This window comes from Gallinula chloropus, assembly GCF_964237585.1.
Source record: "Gallinula chloropus genome assembly, chromosome: Z".
In the NCBI taxonomy this organism is placed as follows: Eukaryota; Metazoa; Chordata; class Aves; order Gruiformes; family Rallidae; genus Gallinula; species Gallinula chloropus.
In genome coordinates this window covers 46,533,052-46,550,530 of record NC_140089.1, presented here as the reverse complement: position 1 = coordinate 46,550,530, position 17,479 = coordinate 46,533,052, and positions in this window count along the sequence as shown.

The following is a 17,479-nucleotide window of genomic DNA, read 5'->3' as shown; positions in this document are numbered from 1 at the left end:
ACATGTATCTTTACTTAGTTTTCCTTTTTGAGGAGCAATGACATCTTGTGATCTGCATTTTTCCAAGCAGAAAATCAGCCTGGGCCCCAAACCGACCCCAGCACATTAATCCAGACATTCAGCCTCTGAAACTTGGCCTGATGCCCCACACCTTGCTGCAATGGAGCTGGAGAGACAATTTCTCTGCCAGAAATCTAGGAAATCTAGTCCCCAGGAAAGACTGCAAGGCTTACTACATCACAAAAAATATCATACAAGGTGACAGACCTGCTTCATTAAAGGAAATGTATCCACGTTTGAAGCTATGAAAGAACTAATCATTTTCTATACATTTTCTCTAAGGAGACTGCACACGACAAAGACTCTTAGTAGTAAACAATTTTTGCAGAGGAATATAGTAGGAATGCATTAAATGTAAAATCACATGCATGAAAACTTTTAAGTGCATTATAATGTGTAGGACTAGACTTTTAAGTTGTGTTCAATAAACAAAAGTTACTGTACTGTTCTGTCAGTGTAGATTTACAGTGTTCATATAATGTCATAAAGGTTTTGGTACGCTTGTAATTTTCCTTTTTGGTTTTTTTTTTCCTCATTTTAATGACTTCCATTAATTTTATTACTTCGCTGTCTATCAATTCCAAGTGACAGTGGTTGTATTTTGTACTGTATTTTACCTTTTGTTTCCTCCAGCTGTTCAGTCTGTCATTTAAAATTGCAACTTCTTTAGAGACTAGGGGCCAAACCCAAGCATAATAAATCTTCACCTTTAACTGAATTTTCAACACACTATGAAAACACATTAGACAGATGATAGATAGATGATAGATAGATAGATAGATAGATAGATAGATAGATAGATAGATAGATAGATAAAATTGATTTTATAGTTAATATTCACAAAGTAATGTACTGTCTATGATTTGATAGCAATGCCATGTGCAATAGGATGCCGAATAGTACCATAAATTCAGAATGTAAACCCCTGCTTTAAATTTCCAGTCATTCCATTCAGAAATTCATAGACTCAAGTCAATTAATTTTATTACTCTTCATGTCACAATAGGAAACAAATATTTTTCCCTTTTAATAAAGATTTTGTTAATGGGGTTATCAGCTGTTCTCAAAGACTCTGTCCTACAAGGCATCTTGAAGAGATTGCACAACTTTTTCTCTGTAAAAAGCTTTTTATTGTACTACGTTCTGAAGTGTAGGTGAAACCAAAGTTCAAATGTAATGAAGTGTTTTATACCTATGGAGATTATTAAATGTTTCTTTATACTTATTTTTTTATTTTAAAAAATTATTTTGTCTATATGACAAAACGCTTGCCATAGAAATAAAATTTTACTGTTATACCATAAAATTATTTTTAAAGAAAATTGAAATATAAAAACTATACACATCAATACCTATATCATTTATGTGAATTCCTCTGTGCTTTAAACAACAGGGCTTTACAACACATATGTTAGAGCTGTTCTTTGTACTTAATGTATTTATGATACATATGCTAATTATTTCACTTTAGGGTTCTATTCTGACTATTTGCTAAGCAAAGCAGTGTATAGACACATGCAGGGCGTGATTGAAAAGAATTTGTAAAACATATCTAATCCATAGCTAGGTGCTTGAAAAAGATATATATAGTCTAGAAGCAGTAGAAGAAATGTGTGTGTGTTGTGTTACCCATATCTACATTTTGATTTGTACTTTCCTACCTACCTTTACATTTTGCTGAAAAATTGACATCTAACTTGAGTGCCAGTATTTATGGATTAGTTCCCCTATATTCCACTCAAGGGAAGTTTCTTCAGAAGAAGTTTATCAATGTAGGCAGCTATGTTCCAATGCTAATGTGAGGCAGCATGAATATGGTCTGCTACTAGTGAGTTCCCAAGAACCTTTTATGACATTCAGTTTTGCAACGCACTCAATTCAAGCTTATCTAGAACAAATTCTGGACTACCTTTTTTGTAAATGCAGGCAACTGTCAGCTTCTCTCATATTAATCGTAAGGCAATATGTTACGAAACAGACAAAGCAGTCGGTAAATAGATAGCAGAGCTGCTCTGATTTCTCTGGTACTGTATTTTTCGTCATTCATTCTTCATGCACCTATATATATATTATTTTGCAGAAAAGGTGTAAAAAAATTAAACAGACTTAGAGATCTGCATTTTGCATGCAAGAAGTGAAATATGGAATTAAAGAATGAAGAAGCAAACAGATCAAATTGCTTATCCAGTTAGTATAGATGGTGTTAGCTGATTTTATTTATAACATATTTCCTCATTAAAGTGTTTTCTTCTTTCTCTGCTGAATGACATCCTTTCCTAAAAGATAGTGTTGTGAAATAATACCATTACAAAGTTTAATATACAATGACACTTCCTAGCTGAGCATTAACTCTGATAAAATTCTTAGAGATTTTTAATATTGGTGGCTAATTGTGATAATCATCTAAAATTTAACACAAAAAAGACTTATAAGACAGGAATGACATGCATTATTAGGAGAACATATATAGCCTACATGTCTTGATAACATGTGGAGATCAGATATGAAAAAAAAGTTTACCTGAAATGTGTGTGTAACAGATGCCACAACTGTTTTATCATATATATTTTTCCAACTGACATAATTTAATGTACAACTCCATAGTACCTTAGCGTGTACTTTGAGTTTTTCCAGATATTTGAAGTGGTCTCTGTGCCCAGTATTTAGCCTGTCTCAACAGGTCTTAACATCTAGCTCCCCTAACCAGAAGCTATAAACTAGGCTTGAAAAGTTACTGGTCATTAGCCAAGACACGTGAGCTATCATTTTCCAGATCACTGCAATTGCAACAGAAAACAACTTAATTTAAGACTCCTCATTGTGTGAAGGGCATGTGTACAGACTCTGAGAAAAAGCTAACAACTCAGCAGCTAGTTGTCAGCTCTCTTTCAGTCTCCTTCATCTTTTTTTCTAAGACAAGATTTAAAGAACTGTAACAAGAAAGCACAATCAATCTATTCTAAATTGAGACCACTAGAATTCAAACCTCTTTGTACGTGGCAAAAGACTACCAATAACTGTTTATCTGTAATCATGAAATACTTCTAAAATACCTGAAAAAGAAAGGAGATGTGGGTAGGACTGGCATTCTAGTATTGTTTTGTGGAAACTGTGTTATGTTTCAGCCTCCATTTTGAGTATATACTTGATTACATCCTTCAGAACAAATTGTGACCAGCATATTGGATTGCACCTTTATTGTGAAGTGGTGGCTTTATTGTCTGGCTTTTAATAAAGTAAAAATGAACTTTGAATGGCTCTTGCTTAAGTGAAAACCTAAAGGATGCTTGTGTTTCCACACATCTTCTGTCTCAACTGGTGAAATATCTGTAAATAAGTTACAAGTGGATAAAAAGCTGAGAAAAATCTCATCACATACGTAGCCTGTCCCTAAGATTCAAAGTAAGCTTTGTTGCCAGAAGATGGAGTACGATGATGCTTACTGTTTTCACACTGTGCCAAAAGGAAAATTGTGGATGTGGGCATGTCTGCTTGCAACACATTTGTTTCCAAAAAGAAGATTTTGTATTCTTTACATGATCTGCCACGTGTTTCCAAAGGCAGCTGGGTGACAGACTGTTAGCAAGAACAGAGCCTTGCAAAAAACTATACATAACGTATTGGATATGCTTATAAGGGCTCAATATTAATTCTGAGCAGCTGGCATGGCTTTTTATGTGCCAAAAAAGGAATACCAACTAAGGAAAACACACTCCTAGTTTTTCCTAAAAAGCTGCACTTGAAGGGATTGTCCAGATGACATTAAACTCAGTAGGTTCAGAAGAAAAAGTAGGACCAACACCACACTGTAATGATCATCTTGAAAGTGAAGATAAACAGGAGATCGTGTTTCTGTAGGGTTACTATAGAGTCTATCTGTATTCCACTAGTTAAATATAAGAGTATGATATTAAATGTTCACTAACCCATGAACATGTCCAGCACTTCCAAAAATTTCTTCAAATCTTTTTTCTCTGTCATCCCTTTTTAATGGTTTTACAATATATGTACTGGTGCAGCATTAACAACATTGGTGCCATTGGTCGTATTATTTTCTTGTCAGTTTTCGAACTGATATTCTGTAAAGATTGCCACTGACAGCTTGATATTGGGTACGCTTAGTGAAAGGTACTTTTTCCTGCAGTAGAGGGTGTAGATTATTATAGTGAGAGGGTTCTAAATCCCATCCCATCTCTTTCTGTTCATGGTAGGAGGTGTTCTCCTTGTCATAGCACACACATCTTCTTGGCCACCTACACATCTCCCACACAGACTGAAATACGCCATATTGATGTGGCAGTATATGAAGTACTGACTAGCATGAAAAAGAAAACCAACAATAACTTCCGGTTTCTTCTGGTCCTACCTCTGCTCTCCTGTGTGTAGCCTCCCATGAGATTTCATGTTGAAACATGAATATTTGAAGATTCTTGATTAGGTTTGAAAAAGCATATATGATTATACTCCTTCTAAAACATCCATATCACTAAAACATCCCTTGGGACACAGATATTTTATAAAGTCAGTGCAGAACTGTGGCTCTGTACTGCAAAACCATCTCCTCACATAAAGACTAAAGCTTATTTTCTAGAGAGTAGTAATATTGTGGCTTTCTGAAACACAAACTGTCATTGCTGAAATATTTATCAGATCTCAAAAATATTAAAAGTCAAAAGCTGCCCACCACTCATCCATACCCAGAGATTCTAACGCTGGATCAGCATCAGCATTCTGAGTGGTATATGGCTATAAGTGAATACCAATTTGAATGTAGTGGCAATGATTTATGTTTTCCTATCCAGAATCTTATTATTTATTTAAGCATATCTTGGGATCCAAGACTAGTACCGAAATTGTTTCAGTTGTATTGATTGTCCTTACAGCACTGAGTACTTCTTATCTATCCAACTCTGCTGTTCTGTAATTAGCCACTCATCATGAGAAATGACGCACTTCAATTTAATTAGCTTTGAAAAACATCCGCATTAATCTGGTGATATTTTTCATGCAGAATGCCCACATAGTCTCACAGATATGTTACAAAGATATGCTTTTACCTTTTTTTGTTTGTTTGTTTCCTTGTTTGTTTTCTGCATCATAAGGCTGGTGCAGAATTATAGCTGTTAACAAGTATTATTCCCTGAAAAAGGATCTCATTAAATTATTTAATGTCTTCCCAATTTAAGGAACCCATATTAATTATTTAATTAGCATTCTGCTATAATTAATTGAATGCTCACAAATCAATCAAAAGCTGCTTACCTTTTGTTCGTTCAGCAACTTCAAAGAAGCCTTCTGAGAAAAGCCAAAATTTACATGGTATAGAAAATCCCGCCCTCACTTCAAAAGCCATGTTGGAAACTGTAGTCTGTCCTCTGCATTGCACTGCTGTTCTGTGTAGCACAGCAGACAGCTGTCTAGCACTCTGAATTCACAGGTTCTTTGTGAAACCAGTAATCACAGCAAATTCACTTGGCATTCAGGCAGATGTTCTCTGCTCTTCCATGTTTATGCCATGATAATTACTCCCATTGAAGAATAGAGAAGACTCCAGCAATGGCAACGTATTGATGTACCATGGATTAACATTTCAAACTTTCTGCTTTTCTGTGTGCATTTGAATACAGGGGGTTCGCAGCAAGCACCCAACCCACCAAGCTTAAAAAGCAGCCAGGAGCAACATGGAGCAATTCTGCAGTAAAACGCCTTTCACTTGTCTGCACATAGAGTTGACCTAATGTCTGGCCCTGCATCATGCAATCTTTAAAAGCCTTGAAACCAGCTCTGTCACTAAAAAGAAAGAGAAAACCAGAATTTGCATCAGAAGCACTTTTTTCATGACTATACATAAAAACCTGTTTCCACTGTTCAAGCTTTCACCAGCTGGGTCAGTAAGGAGAGTATTCATTCACAACCATTCCCAAGTCTATTGTAATTCTATATTTTTCCCGTAAGCTGCCTGTGAAAGAGTGCATAGGACTTGCCAACCATGATAAGCTTTTTGCTTCTGTAGCCCAGAAACAAGGAGAGGGGTCTTTGGGACCTATTTCACAACAAATCTTTTCTTTCAGGTTTAGTGGGATTGACATTTAGGAAAGATTTGGCCAGTGATTTTCAGCTTTGTTTTGTAGAAAAATAAACTGCAGATACAAAATTAAAAGTAACTGCTTTCATAAATGTTGATTAATCAACACTGCTGAGAAAGATCCAGTATAAAGGGAAACACTAAGCAACATTTTTCTTAAAAGCAGATTAACCAGTTGCAACCATAGGCTTGATCCCATGGATTTCTGCATTTGAGCTCCTATGGGATCAGCAAAAGGAGACGGCATTCACATATGCTGAGCACTGCTAAAACAGTTGAACAGAACAAGTATGTATGTAACAAAATACTGGAAATTTTATGATATTTGGTATAAAGTCACTATGATAGACCTTAAATAAGAAAATGTATTCTACAGATATAAACTCCTGAAATGATCCCAAACCCTATCCTAGCTCAGCTTTTTACTCCAGTCTTGTCCATACTTACCATTGTTCTGCTATCCAGGGAGAACTAAAGTCTCAAGAACTTCGTCCCATTGGTCTTTATTTTGTAGAAGCCTCATTTCACGGATTGAGCATATCAGTTTCTCCTCAAGAAAAAGAAATAATTAGTCTATCATTTTTGCTTAGGTCCCTTCATCTAGAACTGGGATCCTTTGATAGGAAGAAATATGCTGTATGCAGTTGCTTAAACACTACACAGCAGCAGATGTATTGAAACCACAGAACAAACTGGTTTTTTCCCTCTATGTTTATTTTGTAATAGATGCCAATAAAAGAGTAGTCTGCAAAATAAATATCTCCTGTCAAAGAAAACGGATCCCTTCAGCTCCTCAGCGCACCAGTTCTACGTAAAGTAATATGAAGGAAGGATATACAAGCTAGAAACATACTGTTTATACGCATCACAGATTCTACTATGTGTTGTCCAATAATTTGTTGCAGCTCGACAGGATAGAGTGTGTTACTTCTGCTTTCAGGAGAGTATGTTAGCCTAGAACTGTTCTCCACTATAAACATGTTGGACTTAAGTCAAACATTGTGGAAGGTGATAAGCACAATCCTTAAACCAAAGGGGATGCAAAAACTTTAAATGAACTGGTTAGAGATATTAGTCTATCTGAGAAAAGAAATAGTAGCAAAAGCAATGTAGACTTAGCAGAATGAGCAGCAGAGTTGGGAATGCAACCCAACAGGTTAAAACTGCTAAAATCAAAAAAAAGACTTAGGAATAAGGACAAAACGCCAGGTATTTTATTCTTACTTGGAATTAAAGAAGCACACCCTTCCTATTTGAATGATACTGTGAAAAATACTAAGATTATTTTATCCTCCTAACAGAGACCATCTTCATGTTACATTAAAAAACCTGCTTATACATTGAGCATGGTCCACCATATCACAGTTGCTGCTTTTGTTTCTTTGTTTTTCTAGCAATTATAAACTTCCAGAACACATTTATTTTAGACCAGTTGTTCTTCTGCTAATGTTACCCTTTTACCACAAAAGCTCTCTTTCCTCTCTTGTGCTTACCTTCTGACATATTTATGTGTATCTGTCATATCCCTCTCAACCTCTAATTTACAGTACTGTACAAGCCAAGCTCTTTAAATCTCCTGTCACAAACAAGCTCTCCATTCCCCTTATCTTTCTTGTAGTCCTTCTCAGCTAATGTTCCAGGCTGAAATCCGTCTTTCCTGAATGTGACCTGAACTGTATACACTAGTCAAGATTTCACTCTTACCAGTGCCATATACAAAAACATTTCCTTTGTTTCATCTCTTCCAGAAGTACCTTTCCTGATTCATTCCAAGGGTGTACCACAGGTTTTGCAGTCCTGTAACGCTGACATAGATGGGTCTGAACTAGCCAGTCACTCAGATTGTTCTCCATGGCCACCATTTCAGGCTCATCAGGTTACAGCTCAAACAGCTATAGTTAGCTTGTTAGCACATAATTTTGCACGGTTGTGATTTATGCTTTATCTAATTATGACACTCTCTCTCATCATTTGGTTGTTTCTTTTTCCTAATGCTTTGCTGTGCTGTTGATTCTTTCCAGTTTTGCCAGCAGAAATCATTACAGTTTTCCCATTTTGTTTTGTTTTGGTTTTTTAAGATGACTAATGACAATATTAAACTAGATTTGCCTAGTGATTTTTGTCTGTGAAAAATCCTGCATTTTACTTCTTCCCTATTTCTTCCCTATTTGTTCTTTCAATTTCATAGTTCCCTGTGCTCTTTTTCTTTTCAGTTCCTTTTCATGATACTTCTGCAGTTCTCCATCTTCATTAAGAGTTTTCCATATAGAATCACACATGTTTGTAAAGTATAGTTAAACAAGATCTACTATGTCCCCAGTGCCTTGAATTATATACTAGTGAATTCTGGTGTAGTCAGCCCAGTTTTAGTAAATTCATGTTGCAGTTTAAATCTATTGTCTCTTTATTAAAATCTACATCTGCAATGATAATTTTCTTCAGCATTTATTATCAAGTGTTACATACTACTGATGACATGTTATCAGCTTTGTAGTCATACAGATAACTGATTCCCTCTGCAGTCTCTTAAATACAACTGCTGTGTTTGAGTGTGATATGTGATTCTCTCCTGTGAAAAAAATAATCACCCTTACTGGAAATAGGGCACAACAGTCACTTAACTTTGAGACATCATCATAAATTCCTATCCCATTCTATAGTACATAATCACCTTCTTTCTTCATTTGTTTACTTTTTGTTTCTAGAGCTAAAGAATCTTCTGCTACTAGTTTTAATAAATTACAAGATCTAAATTTCATTTATTTACATTGTGGTTTCACCTAGCAGGCAAATAAACAACCACATTAGCAATTTACTCAGTCCCTACCACCAGTGGGACAGGGAGAGATTTGAAAATGGAAAAGGAGAGAAAAAAACATGCCAAGCCTGCAGATTGAGATAAATACAATTTAATAGGACAAAGTAATAATAACAAGAACAACAATATGCAAAACCAGTGATGAACAGCATACTTTCTCATCACCCAAAGTTGATGCTCCACAAGACCTGACTCGCCTTGTGGCCCACCCCTGGTTTTATGGAGCATAATGTCATATGATATGGAATATCCTTGTAGCCAGCTTGGGTCACCTGTCCTGGCTGTTTCCTTGGGTCACCTAGCTTCCTGGCTGACCCCCATCTCCTCATTGGCAGAGCAGTGTGAGAAGCTGAAAAGTCCTTGACTGATTAGCAACAACCAAAACATCCATGTGTTATCAACATGATTCTCATCCTAAATCCCAAACACTGCACTACACCAAGTGCTATGAAGAAAATTAACTTTATCCCTACAAAAGCCAAGGCAACTTACAAGAGCTCCTTATTTTAGGGAATATCTCTAAGTTTTGAATTTCTAAAAATCTGTGTTTGATGATGAAAATTGTCTTTATACATTGAGGGTTGGTGTGCGGTTTTTTCTATTTCAGAATTTTCTATGCTTCTTGAGAAGGCTGTTTTCTCAGATTTGGGCAAGTCCTCTTCTACAAACCTTTTGATCTTTTTTTGGAATACATATTCCCGAGAGTTCCCAAATAGTTCCTTTGTAGAGTGATCAATTTTAGTGAGAGCATTTTCACTGTTTCTCACCATTTCATTTAAATTTAATCTACCTGTGATGAATTAATCTAAACCTATTACCCAAAGCTCGTTCTCCTCTAATACCATGATTTCATACCAAAAGCCAAGCCTGCAGTAATAACAGTTTAGCAGTTATTTGGTCTAGAATTTTGCCAGCAATCTTATCCAGGAATTTCAAGCACTAACGATAGTGAAGTAGTACATTCTTTCAAAACTATATCTGAGGAGAAATAATATTAATGTAAGAATCAGTAACATTTATTCCTGGTGACAGTACATATCACCATCAATATCTCATTCTAAGATCTACAGCATTATAAAACTTTATCCATTGTAAAGAGTCTTGTCATCTTTATGCAATCTTTACCAAAACTGGTTGTTTCCTCTACTCAATCTGTGTTCATTTCATTCCAGTTCATCAAAACATAAATTTCCAGTGAGTCTTAGTACCTGAAACATATTTTACCGCTCTCTTTCCTGGCAAATTCCCACCTACCTCAGTGCAGGTGTTCCTGCCATTACTGCAGTATCACCATACCTTAGTTCCACTTGTAATGTCACCATCAAGTGCAATTGGCCTGAGTGTTGCCATCTGTGTACAAATATTTCCACTATTTCTAATTTTCTCAGCTGTTTGATCAACCATGTCATACGCTTTACATAGCACACATACTGTCTTCTCCCTTCTGAGAAGTGTTATTGACAACAAGTGCTTGTTCAGTAGTTCTTCTCACAAGTTTTGAAACAAATCAATCATAGTAATATTTCATGATTTGTCAGTGTGACTACAGTCAGCTCTGAGGCTCATCATTTAGGAAAAGTGCATTCTTCAGGAATCTCTCCCACAGCTCAATAGCCCAATTCTCCTTACAGCAATGATCAATATAATAAAAACAACTTGTGTGTTGAAATATTTAAAGAATTATCAATCAGTGCTTTAAAAGACAATGCCAAATTCAAGTTGCACTGGTAGTCAAATTCTGAAGATATTTCACACTTCTAGTTCAGAAACCAGCGTGGTGTGGATTCACATATAGATGTTTCACTTCAGCCAACTTGAAATAACATTCTTCAACTGTGTTTTTTATTCTGCTAAACCTTTTCTCTCTTCAAGAGCAAAGTAAGATAGAATAGATATTTTCCCTATATATAGTAGATAGAGATATATGGTTATTGAGATATATATATATTCCTTATAGCATAGGAGTTTGCGTACAACAGGAAATTCTCCCTATACTCCATACCTGGTTATTACCAGTTACTGTAAGGATGTCTTTAAGAGCTGATACTGGAGCCATAGGGGCACAGAACTGATATGAGGCAATGATATTTTTTATACTTCAGAGTGAACATTTATTGGTGTCACTTAGGGATTATGTAGCTGGCTATTGATTTTACTCTAAACTTGTTAATCTTTATAAACATTACTTAAATCACAATAAAATTTGTCTTTCATTTTTGGCATTTTAAAATATGGTCTTGCAGAGTAAAACTGGAGACATCAAAGAACAGAATCTGTATAGACAGAGAACAGGCAGATACAGCCACTGGCAAAAGGCACTTGTCTCTGCAAAATTATAGCTGGTGTAAAATGAAACTAACAGTGAATTCTATGTAATAAATAAATACACATATATGTATACACACACATACATAGTAACCTGATTTCTTAAAACTTTTGATATCTTTTTTTTTTAAATGTAAACCAAAAAGAAGTCCACTATGCCTAAAGTATGTACTAGGAAAAGAATGAGTCCGTTTACTATAGGAAAATTAGGAAGGTTTTGGCATTTATGCACAGATGTTCTACTCTGTTCTTGAAATCTCCAAACACAATATTCAGGAAACTGAAAAGTTCAATAAAGAGAAAAGCAGCCATCAATTCCAGTCCAATGTGACACTGTCTAATAATAAACTTTCTTCTGGTCATGGGAAAAAGAAATAACAACGTATATTTACTACACTGATAGTCAAAAGCATATCCTTGTTTAACTAATATGCCTATTTTTGATACAGCCAACCATCATCTTTAAGACAGGTTTGATATAAAATGACTCACGTCAGCTTCTAGGAAGTACATATGATATTAGAGTTTGCATTTCTTTTAAAAGATGTTAACACTGGTTTTTGAAGAGACTTTTCTTTCAGGAGAATTGGGAAATTATTTCATTATTTGTGGGATAATAATCATGAATGATGGCTGTCAACACAGGGGAGAATTCCACTGTGCCAGACATGAACATGGCATATCACAAATTAACATCAATACCATGACTTACAACTCAGTAAGGAATCCAACAGTCTCTTTAGTTTCAAAATATTCAAAGACAGTATACAAAAGGGAGACTACTAGACTAGGCAGGACACTGTTCTCATTTCTGTATTTCTTTTATTTTTCAGGTGGACTGGGAAAAAATTACTACAAGGCACCAGATGGGACAATATTTTGGCAAATAATTGAGAGACATACATTTCAATCCAAGCCTAAAAAACAATTGTATGCAATATTTATGTTTGGCCTTATTTATATTAACCAGGGGGCTTCATAAACACTCTAAAATTCTCAATAATGAAGTTTCTGATTCCATTATAGGTAGGTTAGCTGCGAAGTAAGACAGGTGGATGGCTGAATAAATCTTTTATTAAAGTGTTTTAAAAGTATACCTACATAAAGTGTTCTACAAAAAGTCTTTTTCCACTTAAAAGAACTATTATGCAGTGAGTAATCAAATTCATCACAAACAATCACGCAAATAAATGTAGTCAATTTTATGCTGATAATAATGTCCTGCCTGGTAAAGAAAAGTCACAAGGGAAATTTCCGCAGCTGGGTCACAGCATGGAGATATTTTGAATTTCATTTATTTATATCAGATGAAAGTAACTTTATTGTGCCAAATCAGATGATGCCAAGCTAATAATGGGTGTCAAGGAAGAGAAGTCATGCCAGCAAATCATAATGAAGAATCTCAGCCAAACATGTATTTAGTATCCTAGATAAGAAGACAAAATAGCATGATAGTATATGAAACACAATTATTCAGAGCATATAATAAAGCCTTGGTTACAGTATATGCGCTTTTAAACCACTACTTAAGAGATCTTTCAAAGAAATTGCAGCATTCACTGTATGAAGAAATAAGCTAAATAATTCATCAAAGCATAAACTGAACTACTTTTTCTGCCCTGTGCACTGCATGTTTTGAAGTCCTCTGATAAACATTTTGCTCAGCTGCTGTGTAAAAGCAGTCAGAAACGGTTTCACTCTCTGTTTCTTGGTAGGTAATTCTTTATTCCTCTTTCCTAATGTAACAACACAGAAAACTTTTTAAGAGCTTCTTACTGGCACAACATCAAAAGGTAAAGATTTCAAAATCCAGAGCTCACAGGGCACTTGTCACAGTTCATGGCTTCTTTTTTTTTTTTCATTCTACATCTCAATGGTTTACTACTGTTGGGTTCCACAGAAATCTGTATCACACGCCATACAACATGATACTGGGACATGGGAAACTGTGTTAGTTGATTTAGGCAATTACCACTATGACTTAGAAATATGTCTACCTGTTTAAAGAGTGTGGCGCTGTGTTGAAGGAAACCTCACATGACCAAACTAGGGAATCTTCTCTCATGTTAGAACATACCGGGTTTGTATCATTTCTCCGCTTAGTCACCTGCCGTTCCATCAGTCTTGCTGATACATTAGAACTTAACATAGAGGCTCAAGCTAACTCTGGTAGCACACAAGCTAATTTCAATAGCAGTGGCAAAATATCTTTTAATAGAATATGCTGCTATGTTATACAGCTGTAATACTATTTCCATGCAGTGGTGATAACACTGTCATTACCATGCAACTTACAACAATAAATTCAATCATGACTGGCTTCTTCACTGACTTCCAACACACTGTGTTTCGTCATGCAGAAGTGTGAATAGCCTTTGCAGAAGCAGCTGCATTTAAATACAGAAATAACCATATCTGAACACAAAACTCAAGTCACTGAGAGCTGAGCTCACATTTGTTCTCACATTCAACAACAGTTTCTCCTTCCCTGTTGACAATGAGAGAGTTTTATTAATGTCATTATTTTCCCTTTGAAAGAGGAAGAAAAAAGGAAAAGCAAAACCTATTTTAGGCATGATTCCTCATGAAAAATGCTAGAAAGAAGATATTGACACTGTATGGATCTTCACTGACATGTACTCTGCAGAACTCTGCAGAGCTCCAATGAGAGACCCACAGATTTTCATGCCAGCATATACAGTAACTATAATACTTCTCTTATTTCAATTTGTTAGACCTACTTCTTCTAGATATCATGGAACAAAAATGCTTGAAAATAAACCCTTTATATACAGCATTATTTATTTCAACCAGCAGAAATATATATAAAACTGAAATAAGAGATCTTGGTTAACAAACGTATTTAGACATATACTTTCAGGTGTACTGCCCATTAGTATTAAGGCTGTATAAGCACTCTATCATGGCTTCCATGTCTCAAGCATGCAGTTTTCTAAGGAGTTGCCTCTTTCTAACCTTTGTTTTGAATGTTTCTGTAGCTGTGGAGGAGTCATCTGGAACTCATGACAGTGTACCATCAGACAGTAACCCAATCCTCCAGTCAAATAGCAGGACAATTACTTGGTTTGAACAGCAATGTCATGAATAGACTAACTGCCCTTTTGTATTACTTGGAAAGCTCAGGACATGCTAGGAAGTTCACAATGTATAACTTGACTCTGTGGGGATTTTGTCAGAGTGGCGGAGTCACAATCACTGGCACAGAAGGATTTAGGGCATAGAAAGAAATTGAGCACATAATGGTACATACATAACAGAAAAGTTGGGGGAAGGGGAGATGGGGAGGAGGAAGGGGAAAAAAAGTACAAAACACCTGTATCTTAACTTGAAAAGAATTTTTCAGCATTTCTGGGAAGTCAGTGCTTTTTCAACCAAGATCCTTACCTTAAAATAAAGTGAGCAATTCTCACACATTTCCAAGTCTCCTAGAAACTGGTGATCTGTCTGGATGTCACAGTGCATTCACTGCTTTGCTTGAATATCAGACCTATTGGCTGCAGATATTTGAAATTTTCTTGCAAAGCACCGAGCAAGTCTTTGGTTTGCTTCTTCTCTGAAGTCCTTTAATATGCCACAGATCACTCTTGCTAAAAATAATTTTTTTAAAAATGTGTAACTCTGAAATACAGTTTTCTTTCCTTCCTCTTTGTTTAGCAAACAAAAGTAATCATGAGGTTGAATAAAGTGTATTTATCTTGTCAAATGCTAAGTGCAGGAAGTGGAAATATATATACACGGACAGAATGCCCTAAGAGTGAAGATTTTCAAGCAATTTTACAAATGTTCAGCTTCTATTCAAGAATGCAATTGGATAGTTTTCCAGTCTTGCTGTTTATCACACTTTTTTTTTCCCTTGCCACTTCACAAGTTTGCAGGTATTTCTAAATCCTATTCTATCCATTACAAGATTTTTTTGTCATCTTTATGCTTGAAATGAATCTAACATAAGCTTTCCCAAAAGGAATTGAAAATCGAGTTATCATCTTACTCTAACAGATTAACTTTGTGGCAATAGTAGTAATCATTACCACAGCAATAAAAGAAGACACACCAAAGACTATGTATGTAGGTCGTACACATGCAGCAAAATTCATACTTATGTGACTTTAAAACAAAACAACTTGTGGCCTTATTTTAGGGAAAATGGGTCTTCTTTTCTTTAAGGGTTTTATATAGGGAGAGAGAAAGAGGGAGAAAGAGGTAAAATAGATGGGACTTTATTTACCTAATGAAAATGGTGAATGTGATAATCTTGATCAGGAGACAAAATGAGGTAATTCACATGCAAAATACATGTTCAATATAACTACTCCAATATTTATCCTCCAAAACACCCACTTAGATTCATGGGCCAGTTTTGCAAGTATGAATTGGAATGATAATTTTATATGAACAATAATCAGGTTTGATAACATTTTTTCTTTTATCTATCATGACTTAAAAATAAGTGAGATGGGAATATAAAACTTTTCCTGTAAATTTAGAAAAGGTAACCTCCTACTGCTTTATGTCCATCACTGATGTACGTTTAGAGTTACAATACATGAAATAAATATATAATTTAGAATCAACAGTACTTTCCTATGCAATTCTATGACCCAAAGTAGGTCAAGTTTGTTTCCTGCAGCTTAAACCATTTCCTTTTGTATGAAAAAATCCATATTCTTTTTAAAATAGAAAAAAAAAAAAAACCCTTATGCTGAACATACACATTTCAATATAGAATTTGCCTGGAGGAAGATAGCCAGTAAGATTGCATGGTTCTTTACCTGAGACAGTATATTTAGGTTAATCACTAGCCTTGGGTCTTGACCAATATTGTACTAGGGGTATAATGCTGACTGTCTTACTTAACCAGACTTTAAACAAAGACAGCTTTAGCAAACCCAAGGCTTGCAAAGTAATAGGGAGAAAAAAAATGCCTTTTCCTAGGCTGTGGAAAAGAAACAAATCCTTTCTTTGGGACTGCAAACATTTATGAAAGGGGAATGAGTGTCAAAGACTTGGATTTATGCACCCACCAGCCTCTCAGCTCTATCTGCTTGCAGCTCCAAATAGCTTTCTCACTGTAGCAATTGCTCATCTCTCCTAAATTGGAAAAACAGTCCCAGAAAACATGCTTAAAGGTTTCCCTGAGGAAAAACAAAACAAAACAAAACAAAACAAAACAAAACAAAACAAAACATAGTTTGGTTTATCAAGAAATTAGGGTTCCTGTCCATTGCACATACCTGAGAATCATGTTGAACAAACACTGGGCATTGGTTTAGTTTGGCATTTTTCCTTGTGGTCTGTTTCATTTTAAGAGAAGTTCAAAAGTGTGCAATGATCTCAGCTTGGAGCAGCTACTCATTTGGATTCCTGTCCAATAAAGCGGTAGGAATTCCTCTGGAGGCAAATATAACTGAAGTTTCTAGAACTGTCTAGGATGAAGAGGAGAGGAAATGAGATGTTAGCACAAATGACGGCTAAGCTGACTTAACTGCCCAGTCTCTCAATTCTCCTTTCCCTGACTGTGCAGAGCAATGCCGTCAAGAGATGCTGGATCCAAAACCATTTCAAGCAGAGCAGTTTCAGAAGAAATAAAGGTCATCTGAAGGAAATACCACAGCCACAAATAAAAACTCTTCTGCCTCCCTTTTGCTGGAGGTCTCTGTTTAGTTTTTCTTGCAAGTGTTCCTGTATCTAGAATTGCTTCTTTCTGGAAAAAAACTGACAGAACCTTAATTTGTGATTTTAGATGAATTTAAGATAAATAATTTTTGCAATATGTGTTGTTTTCCTCCATTGTTTCCCAATCAGATTATCTAACTAGGTCAATGACAAGTTTCCCAAATAAATGAATTTTCAAACGGGTCACCTCCAGCCATAAAAAAGCTGAAGTGTGCTATCTCAGGCATAACACACATCTGTGATGCTCATTAGACATTTTAAACTTTCAAATCTTTTCACAGATTTCTATACCTGGAACACATTTATTAAAAAGCCCACAAAGAAACCTACACTAAATTATTTTTTATTGGAACATCTATCTATCTATCCCTTTCTAAAATCAAAAGCAATTGCAATAAGGCAAAACCAAAGTAAAGCCTCCTACAAAAAACATTGTCCTAGCACCAGTGAGTCACAGGATGAATTGCTTGTCAGGAAAATTATTTGAAATAATTCAT